This window comes from Mastomys coucha, unplaced genomic scaffold (genome assembly GCF_008632895.1).
Source record: "Mastomys coucha isolate ucsf_1 unplaced genomic scaffold, UCSF_Mcou_1 pScaffold21, whole genome shotgun sequence".
NCBI lineage: Eukaryota > Metazoa > Chordata > Mammalia > Rodentia > Muridae > Mastomys > Mastomys coucha.
Window position 1 is genome coordinate 97549801 of NW_022196904.1, and position 8746 is coordinate 97558546.

Consider the following 8746-nt stretch of genomic DNA (forward strand, 5'->3'; position numbering starts at 1 on the left):
AAAAAAAAAAAAAAAGAAAAATGCAAGAATTAAAATTTTTTATTGAAAAACTACAAGAATTAGATAGATTTTTTTCTGCAAGACAAACTACATTCTCTGGCTACACTAGCCTTTCATTCCCCCAGCATGAGATTTTAGGGGAAAATCCAGATGCTTGGAATACACTGTTTGGATTGGTCTGAGAACCAGGAAGAGGAACAATATGTGTCCCTTTAAAATAATCTTAGCTCTTGCCAAGACTGTTACAAGTTCACGTTAAATAAAATACTGTTGCTCAGGTTGTGCCTTCCCCTTGGCTGACTCTGTTTTACAAAAAGCATGGACCCCATTCTGAGTGTAAGCAAGGTCCTCTTATCCCACCCATTTGCAATTATTCAACAAATATATTGGAAGAGGAAGCAAAATAGCTCATACAGAGTAAAGTAAATGACAAAGAGTTTTAAAAAGGCCTGATCTTCATCCATACCTCTATATACATGTTGTCTTGACTTGTATTGGTAATGGTACATAAACAAATTTCTACTCACCTTAGATAAGCTGACAAGCCAAAATAACAATTCTACCAAAGTCCAATTTAGTAAACCAATGAGTTTCTTGAGGTTCTGGCAAGGGGTTACTTACAGATGATATAGAATATGATACTTGGATGACTCAAAGGCACATGCAGCAGCATGAGTGGCAACAGTGAAAACTGCAACCCTGGGGCTTCCTTGAATAATGTTTGGCAGGCAACATACAGGTCAGAGAATCTCCCTCCTAGACAAAATGTTCCTGTTTATATAATTTTGGAGAGGGGCCTTGTGAATCTTATTTCTTCCTTGAGTGATTAACTTTCTGAGCCTTGTATGTTTCCTTTATTAAGGAACCTCTCTCCAAGATGGAATGTTTCAAGTCACAGGAAACTGCTGAGCAATCCAACCAATCTCTTGGAGTACAACCATTGATACATGTGGTGATATATCTTCTCGCTGTTTTTGGCATCGTAAATTTTAACTTAATGTCTCCTTGGCTACTGAATTGGAGACCAACTGCCATTCCTTTGGAATGAAGGACATAAGTAAAACATTCCCTTATACAGTACTGTCCTTGGAGTAGTTCATAGATTCATCTTTCCTGAAGATTAGGAAGCAAGCATAAGGGAACAAAGATTAAAAATGTTCCCACACAGAATACCCAGGGATCCTAGAAATACTGTTATGAGATCTTCAGACAAGCCAAGAATATAACTAGGCACTCAGAGAAACCAGAGAATTCTTTATTAAGACTAGCATAGCAGAGCCCTAGCTAAATTTTAAGGGATTATATATTCTTGACTGTAAATATTTCATAGCATCTATAGGATAAGCAGCATAGTTATGATCTTATCAACATGACTATCCTGGAATGATCTTTTCGTCCCTGCCTAAGGGTTCATTTTCTCTGCAGCTAAACATCTCACAGAAGCCATAATTGTAGCTTCCAGTTACTATGCTTTACCTTTATCCGTAGAGCTCTGTTTAAGCAGTTATTGATGGCAGTTATTTCTCAAGGGGGAGGAGGAGACGCTTGTTTCCTCAGGAACAAGGAAGGACTTCAGCAAGCAGGCTTACAAAAGCAGGATTCAGCAGTTAAAGTGCTTTAAAAATATTATTTCAATATCTAAACCAATTACTTAACTATGTTGGGAGCAAAGCTCTGACATATTATTATTTCTATATAATTATATATTATGTAAGTAACTTACTTGTACCCTCTCTTGTTTGTGTCTTATATTAGAAACAGTTCCTTAATTTGTTTCCAATCCCCATATAGCAAAGAAGTCTTGTTAATAAAAATCATTATATTTTTATTCTGACCATTGATAAAATCTTTTTACCTTTTTAAATTGTTTATTTTATTTATTTATATTTCAAATGTTGTCCACTTTCCCATTTTCCCCTATACCACAAACCCCCTAACTCACCCCCCTTCCCCTGCTTCTATGAGGGTGCTCTCTCACCCACCCTCCCACTCCCACCTCACTGCCCTAGCATTCCCCTACACTGTAGCATTGAGACTCCAAAGGACCAAGGACCGCCCCTCCCATTGACTCCAGATAAGGCAATTCTCTGCTGCATATGTAGCCATGAGTCCATCCATGTATATTCTCTGGTTGATGGTTTAGTCCCTGGGAGCTCTGGGGGTCTGGTTGGTTGATATTGTTGTTTTTCCTATAGGGTTGCAAACCCCTTCAGCTCCTTCAGTCATTCCCCTAACTCCTACATTGGGGTCCCCGGGCTCAGTCCAATGGTTGGCTGCAAGCATCTGCATCTGTGTTGGTCAGGCTCTGGAAGAGCCTCTCAGATGATAGCTATACCATGCTCCTGTCGGCAAGTGTTTCTTGGCATCCACAATTGTATCTGGGTTTGGTGATTGTATACAGGATGGAACCCTAGGTGGGGCAGTCTCTGGATGGCCTTTCCTTCAGTTTCTGCTCCACTCTTTGTCCCTTTATTTCCTTTAGACAGGAGCAATTCTGGGTTAATATTTTAGAGATGGGTGGGCGGCTCCATTCCTCAACCAGAAGCCTTGCCTAACCTCAGGCTATGGTCTCTACAGGTTCTCTCTCCCCTTTGTTGGGCAGTTCAGCTAATGTCATCCCCGTTGGGCCCTGGGAGCAGCTTGCTTAATATTTTTAAAAAATGAATATTTTTCTCCCCTTCAATATCTGACAAAGGGATTGAGAAAATTCTATAAAAGTCTGTGCCCATAAACATAAAAAGTTAAAGACTTTAAACACAGGAGACACCTACCTGAGTGACAAAAGGCACTCCCAGAGGCCATAGAGTTTAAGTGAAAACTCTGGTTCCAGGAATGAGTTTCTGCTCTATGAGCATTTTGGCCATGGAAGTCCTCCTTAATGCCTTCTCTCACAACATAGGTCCAAGCCAGGCCTGCCTGACCATCACTGAGATCCTCCTGTGAAGACCATGCCTACAACATTTTGTCCCAGGTGTTTCCATTCTTCATTCCCTTTCTGTATCTGCTTCCTGGAGATTGTGACTAGTACAGCTGGGACTCAGAACAGTTGATGAAAGCCAGCAGGCAATAGGGGGTTGAGGTTTGGTATTCACAATACCACTGATTATAAAGCTTCGTTCATCCTAGTGGGGTATAAATTCAACTCCTGGAATGAAAGCATAGTTAGTGATAAGAACTTTCAAGAATAATAATCATGAATTGTGTTCTGCTGAGGAAAATTATTGGGTTGAATACTTGTAGAAGCATGACTTTGCTGCTGCCAAAGCTGGGGGTGAGGGTGAAATGTTAAGAAGAAGAAAAAACAAGAAAACAAAACAAAAAATCTCTTTCAAATCATATAGTCATCTCTCTGGAAACAAAATCACTCTATTAGATGGCTCATCAAAGTTCTAGGACACTCTGTAGTAATCTACAAAGAACAATTGTATGGTGTATTGGTTGTTTGGTTGCTTTGTTTTGTGATGGTGAGAATTGAACCCAGGACTGGAAGCATGCCAAAAAGTTCTTTATATTTAAGCACCATTGTCTGCCCCTGTGGTTTGGTTTGGTTTGGTTTGGTTTGGTTTGGTTTGGTTTGGTTTGGTTTGATTGTAGAAAGAAATTGTTTAAACAAGGGGTTAAGAGTCTGTCATGAAGAGTTGAGCTGGAAATTTGATGGAGATTGCATTGAATCTGTAGTAACTATGGTAACTATGTTAATCCTACAAATGCATGAACATGAGAAATCTTTCCATCTTCTGAGGTCTTCTTCAATTTCTTTCTTCAGGGATTTGAAGTTCTTATCATACAGATCTCTTGCTTGCTTGGTTAGAGTTACATCAAGATATTTTATATTATTTGTGACTATTGTGAAGGGTGTTGTTTCCCTAATTTCTGTCTCAGCCAGTTTATCCTTGGTATAGAGAAAGGCTACTGATTTGTTTGACTTAATTTTATATTCAGGCACTTTGCTGAAGTTGTTTATCATCTGTAGGAGTTCTCTAGTGGAATTTTCAGGGTCTCCTAAGTATACTATCATATCATTCCCAAATAGTGATACATTAACTTCTACCTTTCAAATTTGTATCCATTTGACCTCCTTTTGTTGTCTAATTCCTGCCCACTCTCTCCCTATTTGTCTTGTTTCTGACTTTAGTAGGAATGCTTCAAGTTTCCTTCCATTTAATTTGATGTTGGCTGTTGGTTTGCTTTATATTGCTTTTATTATGTTTAGGTATGTTCCTTGAATTACTGATCTCTCAAAGACTTTTAACATGAAAGGGTATCATATTTTGTCATAGGCTTTTTCAGCATCTATTGAGATGATTATGTGATTTTTTTCTTTGAGTTTTTCTATAGAGTGGATTATATTGATAGATTTCTAAATATTGAACCGTTGCTTCATCTCTGGGATGAAGCTTACTTGATCATGGCGAATGATGGTTTTAATGTATTCTTGGATTTTGTTTGCAAAAAATTTATTGAGTATTTTTGCATCAATATTCAGAAATGAAATTGGTCTGAATTTAAAAAAATTAAAAGTTAAAAAAAATTTTAAAAAGAAATTAGTCTGAATTTCTCCTTGTTGGGTCTTTGTGTGTTTTATATATCAGAGAAGCTGTGGCTTCTTAGAAAAAATAGGATGTGTTCCTTATGTTTCTATTGTATGGAATAGTTTAAAGAGAATTGGTATTAAGTCTTCTTTGAAGGTCTTACAGAATTCTGCACTAAAGTTATCTGGACCTGGGCTTTTTTTGGTTAGGAGATTTTAATAACTGATTCTATTTCCTTGGGGGATATAGGACTGTTTAGATTGTTTACCTGAACTAGCAGTCTGCATGTAAGAGAATGAAAATTGATCCATTTTTATCTCCTTGTATGAAGCTCAAGTCCAAGTGGATCAAGGACCTCCACAAAAATGCAGATGCACTGAATCTAATAGTCTACAAAGTGGTAAATAGAGCCTCAAATACCTCAGCACAGGGGAAAATTTCCTGAACAGAACACCAATGGCTCAGGCTCTAAGATTAACAATTCACAAATGGTACCTCATGAAACTGAAAAGCTTGTGTAAGGCAAGTAATGTTGTCAATAGGACTAAATGGCAACCTACAGATTGGGAAAAGATCTTTACTAACCCTATATCTAAGAGACAGCTAATATCCAAATTATACAAAGAACTGAAGAACTTAGACTACAGAAAACCAAATAACCCAATTGAAAAATGGGGTATAGACCTACACAGAGAAATCCCAACTGAAGAATCTCAAATGGCTGAAAAGCACCTTAAAAATGTTCAACATTCTTAGTCATCAATGAAATGCAAATCAAAATAACCCTGAGATTACACCCTACCCCAATCAGAATGGCTAAGATCAAAAACAAAGGTGACAGCAGATGCTGGAGAGGATGTGAAGAAAGAGGAACACTCTTCCATTTTTAGTGGGATTGAAAGTTGGTACAACCACTCTGTAAATCTGTCTGGTGGTTCCTCAGAAAATTGAACATAGTGTTACCTGAGGACCCAGTTATACCACTCCTGGGCATATACCCAAAAGAAGCTCCAACATATAACAAGGACACATGCTCCACTATGTTCATTGCAGCCTTATTTATAATAGCCAGAAGCTAGAAACAACCCAGATGTCCCTCAAGAAAGAAATGGATACAGAAAATGTGGATCATTTACACAATAGAGTACTAATCAGCTATTAAAAACAATGACTTCATGAAATTTGTAGGCTAATGGATAGATCTAGAAAATATCATTCTGAGTGAGGTAACTCGGTCACAAAAGACCACACATGATAATGTATTCGCAGATAAGTGGATATTAGGCAAAGAGCATGTAATACCTACAATACAACTCACAGACCACATGAAACTCAAGAGAAAGGAAGACCAAAGAGTGAATGCTTCAGTTCTACTTAGAAGGGGACACAAAATAATCAAGGTGGTAGAAGGTGGGAGAGACTTGGGAGGAAGAGAAGATGGGGAGAGGAAAAAGAGAGGAAGAATCTGGTATGGGAGGACATGAAGGAGATGTACAAAGGACTAGGGAATTGAACCGAGGTATATAGCAATGAGGGATGGGGAACTGGGGATAGCAACCAGAATGTCCCAGATGCCAGGAAAGCAAGAGCCTCCTAGGGCCTCATAGCAATGACATTATCTGACAAAAAGAGGAGGGAGAACCTGTTGAGACCAAATCCAGAGGTTAGGCATAGCCTCCCAGTTGAGGGATGGGGCCACCCATCCATATCCAAAATTTTAACCCAGAATTGCTCCTCTCTAAAGGAAATGCAGGGACAAAGAGTAGAGCAGAGACTGAAGGAAAGGCATCCAGAGACTGCCCAACTTAGGGATCCATCCCACATGAAGACACCAAACCTAGATACTATTGCAGATGCCAAGAAGTGCTTGCTGACAGGAGCCTAACGCAACTGTCTCCTGAGAGGTTCTGCCAGATCCTGACCAATACAGAGGTGGAGGCTTAGAGCGAACCATCAGACTAAGCACAGGGACCCCAATGGAGTATTTAAGGGAAGGACTGAAGGAGCTGAAGGGGCCTTATCTGGCATCAACGGGAGGAAAGTCCCTTGGTGTTGTGAAGGCTTGATACCCCAGTGTAGAAGAATGCTAGTGCAGTTAGGCCAGAGTGTGTAGATGTGTGGAGGAACACCCTCACAGAAGCAGGATAAGGGGGGATAGAATAGGAGGGTTGCAGAGAGGAAACCAGGAAAGGGATAACATTTGAAAAGTAAATAAATAAAATAAAATAATTTTAAAAAGGAATTTCTATGGGAGAATGAATAGAAGGCTATATAACTAAAAATACAAGCCATCATAGGGTCAAAAAATAAATAGAAATAGCCCACAACACCCAGAGAAAGCTCCACTCCCAGGCGCTCTGACACACCCAGGATCAGAGGTGAGCAGGAACCAGCATCTGTCCCAACACTGGGAGTAACTGGGACCAGTAGAACCAGGCACACAGGAACTCCACCAGCCCAGTGATTTGGGTTCCTTCTGGTCTGTCTGGGTTGGTGTCCTGAGCAGACCTTGGGCTCAAGCTCTGTAGCCAGTCCCACAACACACAGAGGAAGCCATACTTCCAGGTGATCTAACAAGCCAAGGATTACAGGATCCCAGAATCACAGGATCACAGAAACAGCTTGACTCTGAGGAGTTCTGACACAACCAGGATCACAAGAATGACAGGCTCCAGTCAGATTTAGCAAGGGCAGGTAGCACTAGAGATAACCAGATGGCGGGGACAAGCATAAGAAAATAAACAACACAAACCAAGGTAACTTGGCATCATCAGAACCCAATTCTCCCACCATAGCAAGTCCTGGAGACAACATCACACCGGAAAAGCAAGATTCAGATCTAAAATCACTTTTCATGGTGATGATACAGGAATTTAAGAAAAACATAAATAGCACCCTCAAAGAAATACAAGAGAACACAGGTAAACAGCTAGAAGCCCTTCAAGAGGAAACAGAAAAATCCCTTAAAGAACTACAGGAAAACACAATCAAACAGGTGAAGGAAATGAGCAAAATCATCCAGAATCTAAAAATGGAAATAGAAACAATAAAGAAAACAAAAAGAGAGACAACCCTGGCCATACAAAACCTAGGAAAGAAATCAGGAGTCATAGATCACCAACAGAATGAAAGAGATAGAAGAGAGAATCTCAGGGGCAGAAGACACCATAGAAAACATTGACCCAACAGTCAAAGAAAATGCAAAAAGCAAAAAGCTCCTAACCCAAAACATCCAGGAAATCTAGGACACACTGAGAAGACCAAACCTAAGGATAATAGGTATAGAAGAGAGTGAAGATTCCCAAAGTAATCTTAAGTAAATTTCCTCAACAAAATTATAGAAGAAAACTTCCCTGACCTAAAGAAAGAGATGCCCATAAACATACAAGAAGCCTACAGAACTCCACATAGACTGGACCAGAAAAGAAATTCCTCTCAACCCATAATAACAATAACACCAAATGCACTAAACAAAGAAAGTATTTTAAAAGCAGTAAGGGAAAAAGATCAAGAAACATATAAAGGCAGGCCTATCAGAATTACACCAGACTTCTCACCAGAGACGATGAAAGCTAGAAGATCCTGAGCAGATGTCATACAGACCCTACAAGAACACAAATGCCAGCCCAGGCTACTATACCCAGCAAAACTCTTAATTACCATAGATGGAGAAAACAAGATATTCCATCAAAATAAAATTTACACAATATCTTTCCACAAATCCAGCCCTACAAAGGATAATAGATGGAAAACATCAACATAAGGAGCAAAACCAAACCCTAGAAGAAGCAAGAAGGTAATCTTTCAACAAATCCACACAAACCTAATTCCACCTTTAACAACAAAAACAACAGGAAGTGACAATTACTTTTTCTTAATGTCTTAATATGAAAATTAATATTGCCAACGTATCCTAATCGATTGAAATCCAATAATATGATGAATTAGAAATTTGTTGATTGTCATCCAATGGTCTCTCTAATTTGGTAATTGGAGAAATAGGTCCAACATTGTATAATCTATATACACTTTCAGCTTGTTTGTTTGTGACAGTGTCTGGCTGTGTACAACATAAGGGTCTTGAAGTCAAGCTTCTCACATCTCAGCCTCTCTATTAGTAGTATTGTTTATTTCATGTCTTTAACATATACTATGGTTTTCAGAACAGCTTATATATTTCAAAGGTATTTATATACCCAAAAGAAACATAGACG